This window comes from Myotis daubentonii, chromosome 3, assembly GCF_963259705.1.
Source record: "Myotis daubentonii chromosome 3, mMyoDau2.1, whole genome shotgun sequence".
Taxonomy (NCBI): domain Eukaryota; kingdom Metazoa; phylum Chordata; class Mammalia; order Chiroptera; family Vespertilionidae; genus Myotis; species Myotis daubentonii.
In genome coordinates, this window is record NC_081842.1 from 55,846,111 (window position 1) to 55,871,342 (window position 25,232).

Below are 25,232 nucleotides of genomic sequence, written 5' to 3' on the forward strand. Positions count from 1 at the left end.
TTGAAAAGCCTATCCTTTCCCTATTGTGTATTCTTGGTACTATGTATGTATGTATGTATGTATGTATGTATTTATTTATTTATTTTTTTACAGAGAGGAAGGGAGAGGGATAGAGAGTTAGAAACATCGATCAGCTGCCTCCTGCACACCCCCTACTGGGGATGTGCTCACAACCAAGGTACATGCCCTTGACCGGAATTTAACCTGGGACCTTTCAGTCCACAGGCCAACGCTCTATCCACTGAGCCAAACCGGTAAGGGCATTATTGGTACTCTTTAAAAGTTTTTCCTTTTTTTAAAAAATTGCAGTTTACATTCAATATTATTTTGTATTAATTTCAGGTGTATATCATAGTGGTTAGAGACAATCATACTATACAAAGTGTCCCCTCCTCCAATATTTTCAGTACCCACCTGGCACCATATATAGTTATTATTTTAGGTGTTCTAATAGGTATATAGTGGCTCAGTAGTTGAGCCAGGAGGTTGTGGACAATTTCTGATCAGGGCACATACCAGGGTTGCAGGCGCGGTCCTTGGTGGGGGTGTGTGTGGGAGGCAGCCCATCTTATCATTGATGTTCTGTCTCTCTCTCCCTGTCCCTCTCTCTTCCTCTGAAATCAATATAAATATATTAAAAAATATTATTGACTATATTTCCTATGCTGTATTTTACATCCCCATGGTTATTTTATAACTACCAATCAGTACTTAATCCCTTTACCTTTTTCATTCAATCCCCAAATCGCCCTCTCTATAGCAACACTCAGTTTTCTCTTTCTGTTTTGTTCATTTATATTGTCCTTTAGATTCCAAATATAAGTGAAAATGTATGGTATTTGTCTTTCTCTGACTGACTTATTTCATTTAGTATAATACCCTGTAGGCCCATTCATGCTGCCACAAATGCTAAGATTTTATTCTTTTTTTATGGCCAAATATTGGTACTCTTACTGAAGATCGGTTTGTCCCTGTATGTATGGGTCTATTTCTGGGCTGTGTTTCTTGTATTTGTGTGTACGTCTGTTCTTAGGCTGGCACTATACTGTATTAATTATTGTAGCTTTGTAATATGTTTAGAAATTAGGAAATGTGAGCCCTCCAGCTTTGATCTTTTATATTGTTTTGGCTATTTATTTTTTGTGTGGTTTTATTTGAATTTTAGGATTACATTTCTATTTCTGTAAAATAGAAATTTTACGCACTCGCTACTGGCACCGGCCCAATCGCTCCACGCCGTCGGCAGGTTCGAGCGGGGCTGGCGCTGTCAGTGTATGGGAGCTGTGGCAGTGGAAGCGGGGCTGCCAGCAGACAGGGGCCAGGGGCTGCGGCTGGAGGGGCCAGGCAGGGGCATGGAGGGTGGGCCAAAACCCGCCCCTGTGTCTACCACAGCCTTGTGGCCCACAGTTCCTTTCAAGGTGCACGAATTCATGCACTGGGCCCCTAGTTAAGTATAACTAGCAAATCCCTTGATTTTGATAGGGATTGCATTGACTCTGTAAATTGCTTTGGGTAGTATAGAGCTTTTAACAATCCATGAAATATCTTTCCATTTATTTGTATTTTAATTTGTTTCATTTGTGTTGTTTTTAATGTACGAGTCTTTTGTCCCCTTGGTTAAGCTTATTTCTAAGTACTTCATTGTTTTGATGCTTTTGTAACAGTTTTAAATTTTAAGAAATTTGAAATCAAATTTATCTTTTTTTTTTCTTGATGGTACTTTTGGAGTCATATCTAAGAAGGCTTTGCCTTATCCAGGGTTACAAAGATTTACTCCTATATTTTCTTCTAAGAATTTTATAATTTTAGCATATACATACACATACACACACACACTAGAGGCCCGGTGCGTGAAATTTGTGTGGGGGTGGGGGGTCCCCCCTAAGCCCAGCCTGCACCCTTTCCAATCCGGGACATCCCTCTCACAATCCTGGACCACTGGCTCCTAATCACTCATCTCCCCGCCTGCCTGGTTGCCCCTAACTGGCCGCCCCCCATCAACCTGGTTACTCCTTACTGTCCCCCCCACCCCCCCGCCAGCCTGGTCATCCCAACTGCCCCCCTCTGCTGGCCTGATTGCCCCTAACTGCACCACCCCCTGCTGGCCTGGTCACTCCCAACTCCCCCCCCCCCCAGCCTGGTCACCCCTCACGCCCCCCCCCCACCCCCCCCCCCCGCCGGCCTGGTCGCCCCACGCAACCTGCTGTTCAGTTGTTTGGTCGTCCCTCACTAACCCCCCTGCTGGCCTGGTCGTAGGCAGCCATCTTGTGAGGGTGTGAGGGTTAATTTGCATATTACCTCTTTATTTTATATATATATACTAGAGGCCCGGTGCACAAAAATTTGTGCACTCGGGGGGGAGGGGGGGTCCCTCAGCCCGGCCTGTGCACTCTCCCAGTCTGGGAACCCTTGGGAGATAACGACCTGCTGGCTTAGGCCTGCTCCCGGGTGGCAGAGGGCAGGCCCAATCCCTAGGTGCAGCCCCTGGTCGGGCTCAGAGCAGGGCCGATTGGGGAGTTGGGGCACTGCCCCCTGTCATGCACAGAGCAGGGAGGATCAGGAGGTTGCGATGCCACCCTCAGTCACGCTTAGGGTAGGGCCGATTGGGGGATTGGGGCACCGCCCCCTGTCACACTCAAGGCAGGGTCGATGGGGAGGTTGCGGTGCAACCCCCTGTCACGCACAGAGCAGGGCCAATCAGGGGGTTGGGGCGCTGGCCCCTGTCACTCACAGAGCAGAGCCCATCAGAGGGGTTGGGGCGCCGCCACTCTCACACTCAGGGCAGGGCCGAAGGGGAGGTTATGGCTCTACCCCGTCACACACAGAGCAGGACCCGTTGGGGGGGGGGCGGAGGGGGGGAGGGGGTTGGGGCACCACACCCTGTCACACACAGAGCAGGGCTGATCAGGGGGTTGGGGCACTGCACCCTGTCACACACAGAGCCGCAGAGCGATCAGGGGGTTGGGCAGCTCCCCCCTATCAGGTACAGAGCAGGGCTGATCAGGGGGTTGGGGTGCCTTCCCCTGTCCCGAACAGAGCAGGGCGGATAGGGAGGTTGTGGCCCCGCCCCCTGTCCCACACAGAGCCGCAGGGCGATCAGGGGGTTAAGGGGGTTTGGGCACTGCCCCCTGTCACACTGATGCCAGTGCCGGGAGGCCTCGCGGCTCCGCTGATCCCCGTGCACTGGGTGTGTGTGTGTGGGGGGAGTGTCCCTCAGCCCAGCCTGCCCCCTCTCACATACTGGGAGCCCTCAGGCATTGACCCCCATCACCCTCCAATCGCAGGATCGGCCCCTTGCCCAGGCCTGATGCCTCTGGCCTAGGCGTTCGGCCCGGGCAGCGGGGACCCGCAGCTGCAGCGGCCCCACGATCGTGGGCTTTGCTTTAGGCCCAGGCAAGGGACCCCTAGCTCCTGGGACTGCCAGCTTCGACCGGTGCCCAGCTCCCATCGCTGGCTCCACCCCTACTTCCTGCTATCACTGGCCAGGGCGGAAAAGGCACCTGATTCTCTGATCATGGCTGGGGGGCCCCAGGGCCGCCTTTGCCCTGCCCCCCAGCTCTTAGCTCCCCCCTGGGTTTCCGATCACTGTCAGTGGCAGGGGGCTTCTTCCTGCTTTCCCTTTGGCCTCCCTGCATTGTGCCTACATATGCAAATTAACCGCCATCTTGTTCGCAGTTAACTGCCATCTCAGTTGGCAGTTAATTTGCATATAGCCCTGATTAGCCAATGAAAAGGGTAGCTCGTACGCCAACTACCATTTTTCTCTTTTATTAGTGTTGATATGTATGTATGTGTGTGTGTGTGTGTGTGTGTCTTTAATCCACTTAGAGTTAATTTTTGTGTTTGATGTGAGGAACAGGCTTAACTTCATTCTTTTGCACGTGTATATCTGTTGGTACCATTTGTTGAAAAGATTATTATCTTTTTTCTCTACTGCATTGTCTTGGCACCCTGTCAGAAATCATTTGACCATAAATGTAGGTATTTATTTCTGGACCCTCAGTTCTATTCCTTGATCTATATATATCTATCTTTATGCTACTACCACAGTATCTTGATTACTGTAGCTTTGTAGTAAGTTTTGAAATCAGGAAGTATACATCCTCCAATTTTGTTCTTCTCTTTTAAGATTGTTTAGGGTATTCTGGGTCCCTTGCACTTCCATATGAATTTTAGGATCAGTTTGTAAATTTCTGCAAAAACCGCTGATGAGGTTTTTACATGGATTCTGTTCAATCCGCAGATCAATTTGTTAAAATATATTCCTCTTAACAATATTAAGTTTCCCAATCCATGAACACCAGATGTCTATTTGTTTAGGTCTTTGTTAATTTCTTTTAAGGATGTTTTAAAGTTTTTCAGTGTACAAGTTTTGTATCTCTCTTGTTAAATTTATTGCTAAGTACTTTATCCTTTTTGATGCTATTAGTGACATTACTTTCTTAATTTTATTGTTGCATTGTTTATTGCTACTATATGGGAATATATTTTTGATTTTTTTGCTGACCTTGTTTATTAGTTCTTATAGTTTTTTAGTGGATTCTCTAAGGTTTTCTATATATCAGATTATGTCATCTGCAAATAGAGATAATTTTACTTCTTTCTTTCCATGCAAACACTGTTTATTTTCTTGCCTAATTTATTTTGCTAGAATATCTAGTACAGTGTTGAATAGAAGCAGCGAAAGTGGATATATTTTTCTTGTTTCTGGTCTTAGGGGGAAAGCATTCAGTATTTTACCATCCTATATAATAAAAGGCTAATATGCAAATAGACCAAACAGCGAAACAACCAAACAGTTGGTCGCTGTGACTTGCGCTGACCACCGGGGGCATGTGTGGAACATGGCAGGCGTTGGCTGAGGCAGGATGGTGCAGGTGAGCGGGGGTGCCAGACCAAGGTGGGCACTGGTCGCTGTCATCAGGGCAAGCCTCTGGTGGTTACTGAAAATTCTTTGCTCCCTGAGGACTTCTCCACCTCCCCTTGCTCCTGAGGGGCGATCAGGGCAGCAGCCACTCCTGGCCCCGGCCCCAATCGCTCCACGCCGTCAGCAGGTTTGAATGGGGCTGGCGCTGTCAGCGCATGGGAGCGGTGGCAGTGGGAGCGGGGCTGCCAGCAGACCGGGGGCCATGGGCTGCGGCAGCGAGGGCCAAGCAGGGGCATGGAGGGTGGGCTGAGACCCACCCCTGTGTCTACCACAGCCTTGTGGCCCACAGTTCCTTTCAAGGCGTATGAATTTGTGCACTGGGCCTCTAGTTAAGTATAATTTTAGCCCCGGATTTTTTTTAGATGCTTTTATCAGGTTGAGGAATTTTTATTGTTTTATTGTTGAGTATTTTGTTTTGTTTTATTGTTGGGTATTTTTATTGTTTAAGTTGGATTTCATCAAATTTTTTTCGCAGAGATGATTTACAAAAAATAAAGGTTTATGCTCTGGCCGACGTGGCTTAATTGGTTGGGCGTTGTCCCATGCATCTAAAGGTTACCAATTTGATTCTGGTCAGAGCACATCCCTGGTAGAGGGTATGCAGGAAGCAGCTGGTTGATGTTTTGCTCTCTCACATTTATGTTTCTCTCCCTCTCCCTTCCTCTCTAAACAATAAAAAAATCTTTTAAAAGAAATAAGTAAAGGTTTATGTTCTTTGTTCTTTTGATGTGGTAATAACATATTAGTTGATTTTCGGATGTTAAACCAATTTTGTGTTCCCAAGATAAATACCATGTAGTCTTGAAACATAATTGCTTTTATGTGTTAGTGAATTCGATTTGCTGATATTTTGTTAAGGATTTTTGTGTCTATATTCATAAGAGGTAATAGCTTGCCATTCTCTTTTCTTGTGATGTTTTTATCTTGTTTTGGTATCAGTAATACTGACCTCTTAAAATGAATTCAGAAATGTTCCCTTGTATATTTTTGGGAAGAGTTTGTGAACAGTTGGGATTAATTCTTCATTAAATTTTTGGTAGAACTTCCCAGTGAAGCTTTCTGAATCTGGAGGTCTTTTTCTTGGTGGAGCTTTTAAATTTAAGAATTCATTTTTCTTAATTATAGAACTGTTTAGATTATGGAATTCATTTAAGTTCATTCAGTTTTGGTAGTGTGATTTTTGAGAAATTGGTTCATATTTCCTAAGTGTTGAATTTAAGAGTGTAAAGTTGTTTTATAGTATTACCTTAGTGCCTTTTTAATTGCTGCAAACCTATAGTGGTATCCCTATTTTAATCCTGATATTGGCGATTTGTGTCTTCTCTCTTTTTATTTTTGTTAGTCATGTTAGAGGCTTGTGTATTTATTTGTTTTTTAGCCTCACCAGAGGATGTTTTTATTGATCTTAGAGAGAGAGGAAGGGGGGGGGGAGAGAGAGAGAGAGCGAGAGAGAGAGAGAGAGAGAATGAGAGAGGGGGAGGGGAGAAACATCAATGTGAGAGAGAAATTTGGGTTGCACATGTCCAACTGGGGATTGAACCTGCAACCTAGGTATGTGCCCTAACTGGGAATTGAACCCATAATCTTTTGGTGTACTGGATGATGCTCCAACTAACTAAGCCACCCGTCCTGGGCATATTAAAGGCTTATAAAATTTTGCTTCATTGATTTTCTCTATTTTTGATTTCTACTCTTTATTGTTTCCTTGCTATTGTTTGCTTTGGGTTTATATTTTGCTTTCTTTAAAAAGTTTCTTAGGGCAGGTAATTAACTTATTTATTTGAGGTCATCAATCATTTCTAGTGTTAGAATTTAGTGCTATAAATTTTCTTCTAATTACTGCTTTAGCTGTATTCCACATATTTTGACATATTTCTATAATCATTTATTTTTATGTACATATTTTAAATTTTTCTTTGATATTTCCTCTTTAAGTCATGGACTTTTTAGAAGTATGTTGTTTTTTCTGTGTGAATAGAGAGATTTCTGTTGTCTGTTACTAGTTTCTAGTTTGAATTCTTTATGGTGAGAGAATATACTCTGTGCTATTTTGGTTCTTTTAAATTTATTGAGGTTTGTTTTATGGTAGAGGATTTGGTCTATCATGGTGAAGATGTTGGGTGCAGTATTTCGTGTGGGGTGGGTAAAAATAGGTTTATAGTTGTTCCTGTTGACAAAGCTGTGCAGGTTATGACTATTACATTCTTTTACTTTCAGTTTATGTTAGAACCAGGGGCCCGGTGCACGAAATTCGTGCACTGTGTGTGTGTGTGTGTGTGTGGGGGGGGGGGGGGAATGTCCCTCAGCCCAGCCTGCCCCCTCTCACATACTGGGAGCCCTCAGGCGTTGACCCCCATCACCCTCCAATCGCAGGATCGGCCCCTTGCCCAGGCCTGACGCCTCTGACAGAGGTGTCAGGCTTGGACAGGGGACCCCCATCTCCCCCCGATCACTGGCTCTGGCCCCCGCCCAGGCCTGAGGCCTCTGGCCCAGGAATCATGCCTGGGCAGGGGACCCCCATCTCCCTCTGATCGCTTGCTCCACCCCCCGCCCAAGCCTGACGCCTCTGACCCAGGCTTCAGGCCTGGGCAAGGGGACCATCATATCCCCCCAATCCCCGGCTCCGCCCCCCGCCCAGGCCTGATGCCTCGGCCAGAGGAGTTGACCCTCATCACCCTCTGATCACCAATCACCGGATCGGCCCCTTGACCAGGCCTGAGGCCTCTGGCAGAGGCGTCAGGCCTGGGCAGGGGACCCCCAGCTCCCCGTGGTTGCAGGCTCCGCCCCTGCCCAGGCCTAACGCCTCTGGCCTAGGCGTCCTGCCCGGGCAGCGGGGACCCGCAGCTGCAGCGGCCCCGCGATCGTGGGCTTCGCTTTAGGCCCAGGCAAGGGACCTCTAGCTCCTGGGACTGCCAGCTTCGACCGTGCCCAGCTCCCATCGCTGGCTCCACCCCTACTTCCTGCTACCACTGGCCAGGGCGGAAAAGGCACCTGATTCTCCGATCATGGCTGGGGGGCAGGGCAAAGGCGGCCCCAGGGCCGCGTTTGCCCTGCCTCCCAGCTCTTAGCTCCCCCCTGGGTTTCCGATCACTGTCAGTGGCAGGGGGCTTCTTCCTGCTTTCCCTTTGGCCTCCCTGCATTGTGCCTACATATGCAAATTAACCGCCATCTTGTTGGCAGTTAACTGCCAATCTTAGTTGGCAGTTAATTTGCATATAGCCCTGATTACCCAATGAAAAGGGTATCGTCGTACGCCAATTACCATTTTTCTCTTTTATTAGATAGGATGTCTGATGAACAACATATAGTTAGGTGATTATAAAAGTCTGCTCTGCCTGTTCTCTGGATGGTTTATGTAGACCCTCTGCACTTAAGGTAATTATTGAAATTTGTGCAAGAGGCTCGGCCCTCGCAGCTCCAGCTGCCTTGGCCCTCGCAGCCCTGGCTTTGTCCAGAAGGTTGTCTGGATGGTCATTCTGCTGTTCAGTCTAATTAGCATATTAGCTCTTTATTATATAGTATTAGCATTTAAGTCTGCTATTTCTTGTTTTTTTCCTCTGTGTTTTTTTGTTTGTTTGTTTTCTCTTTCCTTACCTTCCTGCAGATGACTAGAACATTTTTTAGGATTCTGTCTTTTATAAAAGATCTATTTATAATTTTTTGAGTTTGTCTTGGAATAGTTTTTGTAGGTTGTAGTTATTACAGAATGCATATGTGACTTCTAACAGTATATTGGTATCAACATTTTATTACTTCGACTGAAGTGTTGACACTTCATTTCAGTTTTACCTTTTTCTTCTTAACTTTGAAATATATAATTGTTTTGTGTAAGAGGTGGTGTTATACTTTTTGTCTCAGTCATCAAGTAGGATTTATAAAACGTATGATGGAAAGATAAAGTGTGTATACCTATATTTTCTTTTGTTTGGAATTTTTTTGTCAGCCAATCTTTATGGATTTGGCTGCTATTGACACATTCTTTTAGTTTTTCTTCTTTTGAGAATACTTTTAAAAAATGTCACTTTGTTTCTTGCTGTTGCCTGAATCTATTCCCCTAAAGTTCATATGTTGAAATTCTAATGCCCAGTATGATGGTGTTAGGAGTTGGAGCCTTTGGGAGGTTATTAGGTCATGAGAAGGGAACTCTTATGAATGGGGTTATTGCTGTTATGAAAGAGGCCCCCTCACCTGATTATGCTGGTATATTAATTTTGGACTTACAGCCTCCAGAACTGTGAGAAGTAAATTTCTGTTGTAAGCCACCCAGTCGTTGATATTTTGCTATAGCAGCCCAAATGGACTAGAATTCTTGGTTGGCTGTTTGTTTATTTTTTAATTAAAAAAAAATACTATGCTACTATTTTGGCCCCTGGTTTCAGATGAGAAACCTGGTGTCATTTGAATTGGTTTATTATAGGCAATAGTAGAGGCCCAATGCACGAAAATTCGTGCAAGAGTAGGCCTTCCTTCCCACAGCTACTGGCACTGACTTCCCTCCAGCACCTGGGACCTGGACTTCCCTCCTTCGGCCACAAACAAACAAAACAAAAAAACACAGAGAAAAAAAAATCATGAAATAGCAGACTTAAGTGCTAAGACTTAAGTTTGACTGGCAGGCACCTGGGACCTGGGCTGGCTTCCCTCCTCCGGCCGCCTGCAGGCACCTGGGACCCAAGCTGGCTTCGCTCCGGTCCTGGCTTTGTCAGAAAGGATGTCCGGAATGACGTCCAGAAGATGTCTGGTCTAATTAGCATATTACCCTTTTATTATTATAGATGTTCTTAAGTTTGAGCTTTATTTATTTATTGATCTTTAGCTTTGGAACATTTAATTATTATGTTTTGGTGTAAATTTGTTTGGGTTTATCCTATTTTGGGTTTGCTCATTTTTTTTTTCTTTATCTGTAAGTTTATATCTGCCACATTTGAGAAGTTTTCAGCCATTATTTCTTCAATTACTGTTTCAGCCCCTCTTTCATTTTCCTTTCTTTCTGGGGCTCCAGTGATAAGAATATTGGATCTTTAGTTATTACCCCTCAGTTCCCCAAAACTTAATTTTTTTTTCTTCAGTCTATTTTCTCTCTCTTTTTCAGATTGGGTGAGTTCTGTTTTTCTGTCCTTAAGTTCATTGATTCTCTTCCCTATCAACTTGTTTGTACTGAACCATTACAGTGAGTTTTAAAAATTTCTGTTACAGTAGTTCCCCTCATCTGTGGTTTTGCTTTCCATGGTTTCAGTTATCTGTAGTCAACCACAGTCTGAAAATATTACAATTTCCCAACTATTGACATTGGCTGCTGCTGACATTCAGCCATAGACATCATTATGGCTTGATGATCCAGGGTCACCTGAAGCAGATGATCCTCTTTCTGACATATCTTTAGAAGTCACCAATATAGACTGATGCTATATCACAAAATGCCTGTGTCATTCACTTCACTTCATCTCATCACATAGGCATTTTATCATCTTGCATCATCACAAGAAGGACGGTGAGTACATTACAGTAAGATATTTTGAGAGAAAGACCACATTCATATACCTTTTATTGCAGTATAATGTTATAATTTTTCTATTTTAGCGATTTTCAATCTTTTTCATCTCATGGCAAACATAAACTAATTACTTAAATTCTATGGCATACCAAAAATACAAGTTTTGCTGATCTGACCAAAAAAAATAGGTAAAATCTTGATTCAGTCACACTGGATGGCTATTGTATTGGTTGTTGTCATTTTTTTTATTTGGCAGTCTAAGGGAAAAGAGGTCAGTGCCCCTGACTAAACAGTCAGGTATTGTGTGTTTTAAAAATTCTTGTGGCACACCAGTTGAAAATTGTTCTTTTTTATTTTTCAGTTATTGTTAATTTCTTAATGTGCCGAGTTTATAAATTAAACTTTATCGTAGATATGTATGTATAAAAAAAAGTATAGTACTTGTAGGGTTTTTTACTTACTATCTATGATTTCAGGCATTGTTTTGGGAAATATTTCTCACAAATAATGGGGTGACTACTGTATTGTATTTTTTAGTTATGTAGTTTCCTTTTGCTTCTTTTTCATTGGAGGCCTGGTGCACGAATAATTCGTGCACGGGTGGGGTTCCTTGGCCTGGCCAGCAATTGGGGCTGATTGGGGCCAGTTGACCTGGGGGAGGGACCCCAGGAGGTTGGCTGTGGGAGCACACTGACCACCGGGGGCAGCTCCTGCATTGAGCGTCTGCCCCCTGGTGGTCAGTGTGCATCATAGGTACCAGCCAGTCATCCGGTTGTCCAGTTGTAATGGTTGCTTAGTCATGCATGCATATATATATATGTGTGTGTGTGTGTGTGTGTGTATATATATATACACACACACACACACACACACACATATATATGTATTAGAAGCCCGTTCCATGAAGATTCGCGCAATAGGCCTTCCTTCCCCTGGCTGCTGGCACTGGTTTTTCGGCACCTGGGACCCAGGCCTTTGGTCCGGCTGCAGCTGATGAAGCCAAGCCTTGAGGCTTGTCTTCTCTGCTGCGGCTTCAGGGAGGCTTGGCTTCTCCCCTCCGGCTGCAGCAGAGAAGCCAAACCTCTTCAGTCTTCTCTCCGGCGGGAGCCTTCAGTCTTCGCTCGGTGCCTGCGTATGCAAATTAACTGCCATCTTTGTTGGGTTAATTTGCATAGTCACTCTGATTGGCTGGTGGGTATAGTGGAGTGCCATCAATGTGCATGTTTCTCTTTTATTAGCGTAGATTTATGCATGTTCTGTTTCTTTGCTGAGATTTTTCATTTTTCACTTGCTTCAGGAAAATTTATGATTGATTGCTGAAACATTTTTATTATGTTTGCTTTAAAGTTTTTGTTAGCTAATTCCAACATCTGATTCATCTCTGTGTTGACCTTAGTTGATTATCTTTCCTCACTCATGTTGAGAGTCATTTCTGTTTTATCTATTATGTTAGAAGGTTCTGGGCCCTATGTACATTTTACTTACTTATTTTATTATTTAAAAATATTTTTATTGATTTTAGGAAGTGTGAGGGAGAGAGAGATGGAAACATCAATGATGAGAATCATCGATCGGCTGCCTCCTGCCTGCCCCCCACTGGGGATCAAGTCTGCAACCTGGGCATGTGCCCTGACCTGGGATTGAACTGTGATCTCTTGGTTCATAGGTTGATGCTCAACCACTCAGCCATGCCAGCCAGGAGGCCCTATTTATATTTTTAAATTTTTCAGTCAGTCAGTCTCCCAATTTAGGTTTAGCGTCCAGGTCTTGGCCCAATTTTGTGGGCTGTGTGGTTCCAGTGACAGTTTAATTTTCAGGGCCTTTATGGTCAGCTTGATTTATTGGATGATGCTGGGCCCCCACTGGTCCTTGCTGCTGCTGTTGGAGAGAGCAAAAGGGATTTCCCCATGCTGGGCTTTTGGGTATCTCTAGGTAGGAGAGGATTGTGGTGGACTCCTCCTACTGTTTTTGAACATTCTTTCCTATCCCTGCATCTCTGGTGGGGGGAGGACAGTTTTGGCCCAAACTGAGTTGCTTAGTCTGGCTGGATCCTTCAGTTTTGCTCAGCTGCCTCTGTACCTCGACAGGAAAACAGGCGTCTCAGACCAGGTGAGGAAGGAAGAACTGCTTTTCCTGGTGTTTGCTGTTGGCTGGGCTTCCAGTTGATCTCCCCTGTATTTTGGGGAAGAATGTGACTATTGGTCTGCCTTCAGTTGCTAAATTGGTGGTTGGGAAGTGTCAGTCTAGATTTCCTTCTTTTGTGTGTAGGGAGTTAAAACCTTTTGCTATTCTTTTTTTTTTTTTTTAAATATATTTTATTGATTTTTTACAGAGAGGAAGGGAGAGAGAGAGTTAGAAACATCGATGAGAGAGAAACATCGATCAGCTGCCTCCTGCACATCTCCTACTGGGGATGTGCCCGCAACCCAGGTACATGCCTCTGACCGGAATCAAACCTGGGACCTTTCAGTCTGCAGGCCGACGCTCTATCCACTGAGCCAAACCGGTTTCGGCTGCTATTCTTTTTTCTCCAGTCCTGAGGTCCCAAACTGGTTTGCTGCCTTCTTACCACTTTCCAGAGTTTTCCTTTGGTTGTCTCTTGTGTTATTTTCATGGTTCATAGCTGTGTTTGGTGAGGAGGGACAGGGAAAAACAAAACTATGTCATCCTATCCTATCCTTAATTTTTGTGAACATGCATGAACTCCATCCAGTGGGTTATTTCAGCTTTGAAAATAATGGTATATGCATATGTGCTTTGTAATGTTTTAAGCATTATATAAATGTTTGCTTCAATTATAATTTGCAATATTGGGCACCTAAGAAGTTTTTGGGAGGTCATTTATAACCAATTCAAGAGGGTGCCAGGGTGCATGCTGTTTTCTTTTCTTTATTTTTTAATCCTCACCTAAGGATATGTTTATTGATTTTAGAGAGAGAGGAATCAGGGTGGGGGCGGGAGGGGGGGTAGCCCAAGGGGAGAGAAAGAGAAACAGTTGCCTCTAGCAGGCAGCCCAATCTGGAATCAAACCCGCAAGCTAGGTATGTGGCCTGACTGGGAATCGAACCTGTTTGGGATGATGCATCAACTGACCCACTGGGCCAGGGCAATGTATGCTATTTTACTATGCCTTTATCACATAAATATAATTTTGTTATGTAGTTAATTAAAATGAGGTTATAAAGTCTGGGTTTTTATCTTAAACGAACTAGGGGCCCAAGTGCACAAATTCTTGCACCTTGAAAGGAACTGTGGGCTGCAAGGCTGCAGGGTGGGCACAGGAGTGGATCTCAGCCCATTCTCCAGGCTTCCACTCGGTCCCTCCCGCCGCGGCCCGGGTCCTGCTGCCGCTGCTCCCATGCGCTGATGGTGCATGCTCGGCTCCCACCCACTGCTGGTGCCAGCCCCAATTGCTCCACACCATCAGTAGGTGGAGCGATTGCCCCTCAGGAACAGGGGGTGGTGGAGAAGCCTTCGGGGCAATCAAGGCTGGCAGCCGCTGCTCACACCTGCTGACGGTGCCGAGCGATCGGGGCCAGCGCTAGGCACTGGCAGCGGGTGCCAGCAGGACTGGCACCGGCAATAGGTGTGAGCGCTGGGCCGGACTGCGGTGCGCGGGAGCAAAGAATTTTCAAGAACCACGAGAGGCTCACCCTGATGACAGTGACCGGTGCCCTGTCTTGGTCTGGCACCCCCATTCACCTGTTTCACCATTCCGCCGCGGCTGACGTCCGCCATGTTCCACACACAGTTGTTCTGCCATTCAATCTATTTGCATATTAGCCTTTTATTATATCGGACATATTTGTCTAATAGATTATTTGTATGTAAGATGTCTAATAATTCCAGTAATACATAATAGTATCTTAATATTAATAAACATTTTTCAAAACTATACTGCAAATCTTTTATGTTTCTAATTCATAGATTGAAAAGGAAAGATAAGATAAAATATCCTAAATTTACATTTCCTAGTTTTCTACTTGAGAAAAATTTACCCCAAATAAGAAAATGTCCATTCTACATTAATAGAAGCTAGTGTTTCTAAATAGTGAGTTAACCTACTAAATCGACTTATATTAAAAAAACAGACTATCTCACTAACATGTTTCATGAATTGTTCAAATTTAATACGTTACTGCAATTACAGAGAAATCACTGCACTCCTTTGCAGCCACTTCTTTAGATATTCTCTGATTGTCTGTGATGGCAAATCTTAGCTTCCTGATCAGATTAAAACCCATTTCCTTTATGTATGGGAACACTTCTACATTGTGTGTATTGCCTAGTGTAATTCAGGACATGTGTTTGAGACAGGAGATGAGCTATCAAAGGATGAACTGGCTTTTTATGAACCATATGCAAGTTTTTAAATTAGAGTATTATATTTTATATTGGAAGTAATAATTAGTTTCCTCTTTGAGTTTTAATAATTTTAACGTTTTTGTTCACAAAGAATTGAAACCTTAAAAAATCAAATCAAGTAAACTTTAATTTTAAAATGTGTATTCCTATTCTTTTTTGTAGGGTTTCCTTATTACAGTAGAATAATTTTTATTTTATAAAAATCAGATGAATTTCATTTTCTTGTTTATTTGCATAGTAACTTATTGTATATAGCATTTTAGTTTCATTATTTTTTAACTCAGAACATTGCTAAGAGTGTCATTTAATTTTTTTTAAACTTGGGAATGACCTTTCTGTGGTTTTGTGTTAGAATAGACACTAGAGGCAGATGAATCCATTTAAAGTCTTTGATTTGACACTTAGTTGTTGTTTAACCTTGGGTACTTAACCGATTGAACCCCAGTTTCATCACCTATAGAACAGAGACAAACAATAAAAATGTCTAGGTAGTTGTAAGGGTCAAATGAAAGGTGATATGTGAAAGCACTTTGTAAACTGAAGTACTTTATCAAACTATGCTTATATCTTCTTTGAGAAGATCATTTGAAAACTTGCCTGAATGGTGTTGATCTTCACAGTACAAGATGTTTTATGATTATTTACAAAATTAATGTGTATTTAGTGAAAATTCATGGACAAATAAAGCAGCTTTTTCTTGAGATTAGTGGCTTATTAATTTTAAAAACTAATTTCTATTAGTAAATTTGGGGAAGGATAACATTGTTACATTCCCGTTGTGATAGTTTGATTTTGGGCCCCAAATCAAACTTATCACAATGGGAATGTAACAATTTAGATTTAGATTTAAAGGTCTATCTCTTCAGTGGTTTATAGTCTTAAGGAGTTGATAAAAATGCTTACTGTTGTGTTTTCTAACATGGGTGGACAGTTGGTGTCTTGGAAAATGAATGTTTCATGGTTAAGTGATTTGAAAAGGTCAAGGGAAGGTGAACATTTTCAGTAGTTGGCTTTATTTTACTCACTTTGGTCAATTATCTTTTAAGAATTTGATTACCCTTTTGTTGAATTTTCTTTCTCAGTTAAGTGGATTAATTACAGTAATTGCAAAGTTTATAAGATTTTGGCTTGATTTTTGGTGAGAGTAGAAATGAAAAATGGGTTTAGAAAGACCTGAGTAGGGTAATTTCTGGGATGGTTGGTTTGAATTTGTTGGGCTGTCATTGTCCTTGGAGTAGATCTGCTCATGAAAAATATGTATACCACTAGGGTCCCTAGGCCTGGCCAGCCATTGGGGCCTTTTGGCTGCTGGCCGGAGCCTTCCTTCCCCGGCTGCCAGCTGCTGGCTGGGGCCTTCCTTCATTATGCGCTGTCCCCTGGTGGTCAGTGCACATCATAATGAGCGATCGAACTCCTGGTCGAACTCCTGAGGGGACAATTTGCATATTAGCCTTTTATACATATGGATTAGACCATCATTCAGATAGAGTTCTTAAAAGAACACACACGTTTGTGCTTTGTTACTATGTAGTAATTCTAACCATAGTCATAGAAATCTCTTGCTTCCTGGAACAAGGTTTTTTTTCTTTACCTTTTTTTTTTTTTAACTTCATTCAGAAAGTGTCATTAAATCATAAAAGTAAAAAATAATGTAAGAATAGAACTTGACTAATTATGTTAAAACTAGAGGCCCGGCCGAAACCGGTTTGGCTCAGTGGATAGAGCGTCGGCCTGCGGACTGTAAGGTCCCAGGTTCGATTCCGGTCAAGGGCATGTACCTGGATTGCGGGCACATCCCCAGTAGGAGATGTGCAGGAGGCAGCTGATCGATGTTTCTCTCTCATCAATATTTCTAACTCTCTCTCCCTTTCTCTCTGTAAGAAATCAATAAAATATATTTAAAAAACAAAAAACAAAAACTAGAGGCCCGGTGCGCGAAATTCGTGTATGGGGTAGGGGTCCCCTCAGCCCAGCCTGCACCCTCTCACAATCTGGGACTGCTGGCTCCTAACCACTCACCTGCCTGCCTGCCTAATCGCATGTAACGGCCTCTGCCTGCCTGCCTGATCGCCCCTAACTGCCCCCCGCCCCCGCCAGCCTGATCATCCCTAACCACCTCTGCCTGCTGGCCTGATCGCCTGTAATTGCCCCCCCGACCCGCCAGCCTGGTTGCCCTCATTGCACCCCACTGCTGGCTTGGTCGCCCCTAACTGCCCCCCCTCCCGCCAGCCTGGTCACCCCTAAGTGCCCCCCCCCCGCCAGCCTGGTCGCCCCTCACTGCTCCCCTCTGCCGGCCTGGTTGCCCTTCACTGCGCCCCTCTGCTGGCCTGGTTGCCCCCACGTAGCCTGCTGTTCGGTCATTACTCAAGGGTGTTCCAACCAATTTGCATATTACCCTTTTATTAGTATAGGTGATGATCTAGTTAAAAGAGGCTAAAGGACTTTTAAAGTATTTTTTTGTTTCTTATGCCATGTGTGCTAATATTTATTTTCTTTGCTTCAAGGTTTTTCTTGATTACATTGAAAGGGCAGAGGTTGCCTTTTTATTTGACAGTGCTTATGGAAGCATACAAAGGAAAAAATTTGTAAGCACACATATTTCAATGAAACTTTAAAAAATGAGGCTTTAGAATCCAGCAGAGTTCTGGCTCAGTTGGTTGAACATGGCCCTGTGCACCGAAAAGTTGTTGGTTTGATTTCTGGTCATGGCTCATACCTGGATTGTGCGTTCGGATTCCTGGTCAGAGCATGTACGGAAGGCATGTATGTCTGTTTCTCCCTGTCCCTCTCCCTCCCTCTCCCCCTCTCACTCCTCTTCTCTCTCCCTCCCTCCTCCCTCTCCCCTTCCCCTCTCTAAGCATGTCCTTGAGTGAAAATTAGAATCCTCCTATATAATAAAAGCCTAATATGCTAAGTGTCCAGTCATCCATTCAACCAATCAAAGCATAATATGCTAATGATATGCTAAGGCTGCTCACCACTAGCTGTGATGTGCACTGACCACCGGGGGCAGATAGTTGACTGGTTGACCAGTTACTATGATATGCACTGACCACTAAGGGGCAGACACTCTGACCAGTAGGTTAGCTTGCTGCTGGGGTCCGGCCGATTGTGACGGAGTGAGATAGGCCGGACATGCCCTGGAGCCCTCCTGCGGCCCCTCCCCGGCTGGCCAACCTCCCTCGTCCCTCTCCGGCCCTGATCATGCACTGCTGGGTTCCCTCGGCCTGGCCTGCGCCCTCTCTCAATCCGAGACCCCTCGGGGGATGTCAGAGAGCCAGTTTCAGCCTGATCCCACAGGCCAGGCCAAGGGACCCACTGGTGCATGAATTCGTGCACCAGGCCTCTAGTAAACAAATAAAAATGAGGCTTTAGAAAAAGATAATCTTAATTAACCAAAATTTCTGTTTTACACCTTGACGTTATATTATTATGTGTTCATGTGGGAGAGAGGCATGTTTGTTTTTCCTTCTTGCTTCACTGTTTTTGTTTCTTTCCCTTTTAACATGTCTACATATGCTCTTTGATATGTGACAGCCTTAATTTAGGCCCTTCAATAAAAAGTGATGCAAGAAGGTGAGCAGGCTTTTTTCGAAAATGTTTTTGTTTATTTTTTAGAGAGTGGAAGGGAGGGATAGGGACAGAAACATCAATGTGAGTGAGGAACATCTTTTGGTTGCCTCCCCTACACCCCCAACCGGGACTGGGGATGGAGCCTGCAACCTGTGGTATGTGCCTTTGACTGGAATTGAACCTGGGATCCTTCAGTCTGTGGGGCTGACAGTACCCACTGAGCCAAATTGGCTAGGGCTGTGATAATGTTTTAAACAAAAAGTGAACATTGCAACAAACGTTTGTCCAGTCTAGAGATGTTACCATATTCTGTGATGATATATGTAATGATTGTAGACTAGATAGTATATCCAATCAACCTTTAAAAGGACTCGTAAGGTAATACTAAAATGTATAATTAGTAGACATTTGAATTTCCTGCATACAGACTTTGCCACACTTTTTCTGTCAACTTTATTTCTGTAGCTATGTTAAAAATTCTGAAAGTTGAATATAGTAAAGAACATTAGAATAATGAATAGAGTGTAGTGCAGATACAGTTTTGCTTTTTCTTGACCTGTTTTTAATGTCTACCACAGTATAGTATTGTGCTACATAATGTTTCTTGCAATGATGGATTGCATTTACAACCTTTGTCCCATAAGAGTATAATGGAACTGAAAAATTCCTATGGCCTAGTGCTGCCCTAGCTTTCCTAAGGACCTAGTAGTCCTAACTTCCTAGCATAACACGTTACACAAATACTTACCATTGCATCACAGTTGTCCACAGTATTCAATACAGTGCTGTGATGTACAGTTTTGTAGCGTAACAGCTGTAGGGGAACAGAATTTGTTGCCCCCAAATATGGCTATTTGGCATAAGGGTTATTTTAGGCTGGTTAATTGGTTTAAAAAAAAAAAAAAGATCCTCACCCAAGGATATTTTTCTGTTGATTTTTAGAGAGTAAAAGGGAGGGGGAGAGACAGAGAGAGAGACATCTATGTGAGAGAGACACATTGATTGGTTGCCTCCTGAACACGCCCCAACCAGAGACAGGGATCAAGTCTGCAACCGCGGTATGTACCCTTGACTGGAATCAAACCTGGGACCTTTCAGCCTGAAGGCTGATGCCCTATCCACTAAGGCAAATCTGCTAGGATGTTTTTTTTAAAAAAATTTGTAATAACATTTTTTATTGGTTTTTAGAGAGAGAGAGAAGAAGGGAGGGAGGGAGGGAGGGAGAGAGAGAGAGAGAGAGAGAGAGAGAGAGAGAGAAAGAAAGAGAAAGAAAGAGAAAGAGAAAGAACACGATGTGAGAGAAACAGCCTGCAACCCGGGCATGTGCCCTGACTGGGAATCTAACTGGCAATCTTTCAGGACAATACTCAACCAACTGAGCCACACCGGCCTGGGCTAGGCTGATTAATTTTAAGAAATTGAAGACCTGGGAGAAGTTCTGAAAACCAAATAGAAGTTACCCTTTGTAAAAGACATTTTCATTTATATGGGGAATTTCCATTTGTAAGGGTATCTCCCTCATGTTCCTGGGGAGGGCTGGGATGATTTGTCTCTAGAAACCTATCACTTCAGACGACACGTCTCTGTAATAACCTTACCCTTGTTTACTGTGCTTTTCCTGGTAACCTTCCATAACTGACTCCCTCCAGCCACATCTTCTTTTGTCTTCACTGAAGATGGTATTTAAAGTGGTGGTTTGAGCCATTTTGGTGAGTTACCCAGTTTTGCTAGGTCTCTCCCATGTATTCAGGAGGTTTATATATTACTAGAGGCCCTATGCACGAAAATCGTGCAAGGGGCTCGGCCCTCGCAGCCCCGGCTTCATCTGGAGCGTTGTTCGGCTGTCCGGTCTAATTAGCATATTATGCTTTTATTATTATAGATAAAACTTTGTTTTTCTTTTGTTAATCTGTCTTTTATTACAGGGATTTCTTAGCCAAGAACCCAGAAGGGTATAGGGGACATTATTTTTCTTCCCCTACAAAGCAATAGACTACTATACACCGTAGGTGTGTAGTAGATTATACCATCTAGGTTTGTGTAAGTGCACTCTGTGATGTTTGCCCATTGAAGAAATAGCCTAATGACGCATTTCTTAGAATGTATCCCTGTTGTTAAGTGGCACATAATATTTAAGGACTTCATCTTTTTTATACTATTGGTACTGGTGGAAGTGGGGGGTCCTTGTCGCCATCTCTTACTTGTGGGAGTGGAATTCTTGCGATATCCCAAGAAAAAGAATTTTCTAAGACTTGAATGAGAAAACAAGTGACTTTTACTTCTGTGGAATTACACTGCTGAGTGTCCAGGGTCCCTCTCCCTCACTCCACCCTAAAAGAAGTGTAGCTGTGGTTTCAGTAGGGCTAGAATCGGAGTCGTGTCCAGAGTTTCTGTTTCTTATTGGAGCAGTGTCCAGTCCAGCATCAGGCTAGTTTAGCTTGTGTTCCTTGTTCAGTCCATCAGTCCATTGCATGTGGGGTCCGCAAAGCCACATGGCCATGGAGGAAACAGGCAAATGCAAAGAAGCAGGAACCAGAAAGCCCCACGAGCGAGGAGTCACAAGAGCAGCAAGTGCTAAGCACAGCAAGACAGAGAATTCCGTTAGAGGATTATGCATTCCCAAATTTTCATGGCCTTGCAGTGGCCACGCCCATTCTATCCAGTAATCATTGTTTCTAGGTGTGACTGACAGGAATCTTCCGGAGTCACCCTGACTTGACTGCACATGCCTTTATCTCCCCTTTGTTGAAACCCTTTCTCTCAGTGTTTTTCAGGGGATGGGCTGGTGATTCCCTGAGGAGTGCATAGTTGCAGTTTCCTGGTGAAGCTGTCCAAATCACATGCCTGTAATGTCTGGCCTTTCCTTTGCTCCTATCCTAATATTAATAACTAGCTAATTATAACAATGTCACTATCACTGTATTTAAGAAGTTTTACATAATTGAGAAGAATGGCTCATGTGGTCTTTTGAATGTCGGGGAACAAAACTTTGAGGCTGGCAATTAAGAACTTAATAGGAATAAATTGTTTTAAAACAGATTTTTTTTGTTTGTAACTAGTGTAGCAACAAAGTTACCAGTTTAGGACTAGAAAATGCTGAATGATCAGAAGGTTGTAATGTTTGTAATCCTTTAATAAAATGATATAAACCCAACTTTGAAATAATATATTTGGTTATTTTCTACAGATTTAAAGCTTCCTTAATTTTTCTGCTGTTATACTTATTGAGCCCTAAAAGTGTGTTAGGGCTCCTATATAAAATACTTCATTATTCCTGAATAAAAAATTATATTTGGCCTATTGTTTGTTTCTAATAAAATTTTAGCTTTTAATCTTAATTATCTACATTTCATATCCCAGGAAAAAATATCCCAGTTACATGAAGAAATTATGTATCCGAAATCAATGCAGTATTAACATAGGGTGTTAATTTTCTATATTAGTCTACTAAAAGGTTGATTATAGCATGACATTTTAAAAAATGACCATTTTAGCATTATTAAATACCTTTGCCTTGAAAGTTTTCAGTACTAATATTTTTGTGTTTTTAGAAATATATTCTTAATATATTTAGACTTTTGAACTGAGGGAAATGTTACTGTGGGATTTCATCAAGAAATAGTACTGTTTGAGTAATGGAGAGTGTCAACATAAGACTTTAATAAAACACGTTTTGTGCTGTTTCCTTTTATAAGTTGTTTAAGATTATTCTAGATTATGGCCCTGATTTTAAAGAAATCTTTATCCTCAGAAGTTAAATTTGAAAAAAGTCTAATTAGTGTCAGGGTCATTTCTTATCTTTGTGATATCATTTAGTACTGATGAGTCATTAATTGTTAGTTGCTACTAATTTGATTTAATAAACAGTATTTTCATGGAAAAATTTGTTAGATTTAGCATATTTAGATATAACTACCTGACTTAAAGAATATGTCTAATATTGATACTTTTGGGGGTAATTTGTATTTTTGTATTTTTGTAGGATAGAGGGAGGAATCAACAGCTTGGAAATTCAGCTAAGTGATCTGGCGGGATGGGCATTTGCCTGACATATTTTATAGAGGTAATCCAATACTGTTTTACTCAATCTTTTTTCCCCCACCTGTGTTAGATGCCCATATGCTTGCATATAAACACATCTATAACTGCATTTATTAGACAATCCCTTTTCTTCTTATACCCACTTACATAGCTTGAATAGTATGCATACATAGCATACCATTATATATAGATATAACATTTGCACATTGAAAAAAATTAATGCTATTAGTTTTGTTAAGATGAAGACCAGTGTCTTTTATCACTTAAGTAGATTACTTGCATGTTTCTTTTTTAGGCCCTAATTCCTTATTTTAGGTAGACAGATGATCCTTTCCTTTCTCATTGGCCTGTGTTGGAGTATATATTGGACCTATGCTTTTATCTTTCAAAGTGAAAGAAAATGAAACATTTGACAGCTGTCAGGGTATTTACGTATCTGTCAGTGGCACACATTCTCATGTTGCTCATAAATTTTATTTGAGAATCCTCTTAAAACAAGGATGTGGAAATATTAGCAATTTTAGTGGCCATATTTTCAGATTTTTTTTTCTTTTTTCACATTTTTTGGTAATTGTCACGTTCAGCATTTATCATTCCTTACCAAAGGGCTTATAAGAGGAATACACACTTATGTAGTAGAGAATGTTATAAGGTAACAAAGGGGGCGGGGGGCTTTCCCTATTCTCATTCACTGTTAACATTTGTGTGTGTGTGTGTGTGTGTGTGTGTGTGTATATGCATGTTTCCAGACATTTTCTATACAAGTGCAAGCATTTCTGTCTCTACCATGTTAACAATTTTTTTACACAAATGAGGTCATACATATTGTTTAGCAACATGTCTTTTCTTAAATTTTTTTTATTGATTTGAGAGAGGAAGGGAGAAGGATAGAGATACAGCAACATCAATGATGAGAGAGACTCATTGATTGGCCGCTTCCTGCACACCCCCATCAGGGATCGAGCCCACAACCCAGGCATGTACGCTTGGCCGGAATCAAACCTGGGGCTCTTCAGTCCGCAGGCCAGCACTCTATCCACTGAACCATACCGGCTAGGGCCAACATGTCTTTTTTGTTGTGGTTAACGTCTATATATCTTTGCATATCATTCCTTATTTCATTCTGTGTAGTATTCTAATATTTGGATGTACCATAATTATTTAAACTGGTCCTCCTTTTATGGATATTTATTTATTTTTTCTAACTGAAACACTTTAATGAATAGACTCTTTTGAGCAGTTTTTGGTTGTAGAAAAATTGAACGGGTAGTACAGACAATGCCATATACGAGGGGTCCTCAAACTTTTTAAACGGGGCCAGTTCACTGTCCCTCAGACCATTGGAGGGCCAGACTATAGTTTAAAAAAAAACTATGAACAAATTCCTATGCACACTGCACATATCTTATTTTGAAGTAAAAAAACAAAACGGGAACAAATACAATATTTGTATTTGCATGTGGCCCTCAGGCCGTAGTTTGAGGACCCCTGCCATATACCCTCACCTCAGCCCAGCTTTCCCTATTTTATTTTTCCCTCTTTATTTTATGTATTTATTTCCTAACACCATTTATCCACCCCCATAACCTCCTCTACCTTTACTCACTGTCCCCCCACCCTACATAACCACTACACTGTTGTCCATTTCCATGAGTTTTTTTTTTTTTTTTCCCCTCAATTCCTCCATCCCTGGATATTTATAGGTTTTTAGTTTTTTGCTGTAATAAATGCTAATAATGTGACTATTCTTGGGTATGTTTTTGCACATATTTAAAAATATATTTGAAATATAAATTCCTAAGAGAAATATTATTGGGCCAAAGAGTATATACGTTTAATAATTTGGTGGATGAATTGCCTAACTAAAAAGATTGCCCCAATATCAGTGGTCTAGGAAAATGGGAATCCTCTTTGACAACACTTGCTAGTGTCATCCTATCTAATAAAAGAGAAACATGGTAATTAGCGTATGTCCGCTACCCTTCCCATTGGCTAATCAGGGTGATATGCAAATTAACTGCCAGTCAAGATGGCGTCCGGCAGCCAGGCAGCTTGAAGCGAACATGAGACTTGCTTGCTTTAGTGATGGAGGAAACCAACGTTCCCCGCCTGCCTTGCCAGCCTCTGAGCTTGCAGTTTGAAACATAGTTACAAATATAGAAGCTAAACATAACCCCAGAAACCTGCTTTCAGCGAGCCGGGATCTCAGAGCTGGAGTTGATACAGTGTTTCGATTATAGAACACAAACAAACCAGATACCTGCTTTCAGCAGCAGAGGCCTCAGAGCTGGAGCCAGAGCTAAAGCTGGCCCAGAATAAGAAAAAAAGGAGCAGTTGGGAGCTTCAGTCACCTGCCAGCCTGAAAGCAGCCCTCAGCCCCTCACCCAGACTGGCCAGGCACCCCAGTGGGGACCCCCACCCTGAAGGGTATGTGACCAGCTGCAAACAGCCATCATCCCCTCACCCAGGCTGGCCAGGCACCCCAGTGGGGACCCCCACCCTTAAGGGTGTGTGACCAGCTGCAAACAGCCATCATCCCCTCACCCAGGCTGGCCAGGCACCCCAGTGGGGACCCCCACCCTGATCCAGGACACCCTTCAGGGCAAACCAGCCGGCCCCCACCCGTGCACCAGGCCTCTATCTTATATAGTAAAAGGGTAATATGCCTCCCAGCACCAGGATCAGTGGAGCCACGAGGCCTCCCGGCACCGGGATCAGCGTGATGGGGCAGAGCCCAAACCCCCTGATCACCCTGCCGCTCTGTGTGTGACAGGGGGCAGGGCCAAAACCTCCCTATCTGCCCTGCTCTGTTCGTGACAGGGGAAGGCGCCC

The 25,232-nt window shown here is 42.9% G+C and overlaps 1 protein-coding gene across 8 annotated transcripts in view; it reads left to right on the top strand.

Annotated features, from left to right (window-relative positions):
• The window catches only part of ZNF148 (zinc finger protein 148), a 159,823-nt gene that overhangs the window by 24,445 nt on the left and 110,146 nt on the right, over positions 1 to 25,232 (top strand). For 5 of the 8 annotated variants that reach the window (XM_059687594.1, XM_059687595.1, XM_059687591.1 and 2 more), the window contains one exon: positions 22,342 to 22,422. The exons of 2 other annotated variants lie outside the window; for them this stretch is intronic. The gene's annotated coding sequence lies outside the window, so the exon portion shown is untranslated. The remainder of the gene's footprint in view (positions 1 to 22,341; positions 22,423 to 25,232) is intronic. One more of the 8 variants, XM_059687593.1, reaches the window with a different exon arrangement.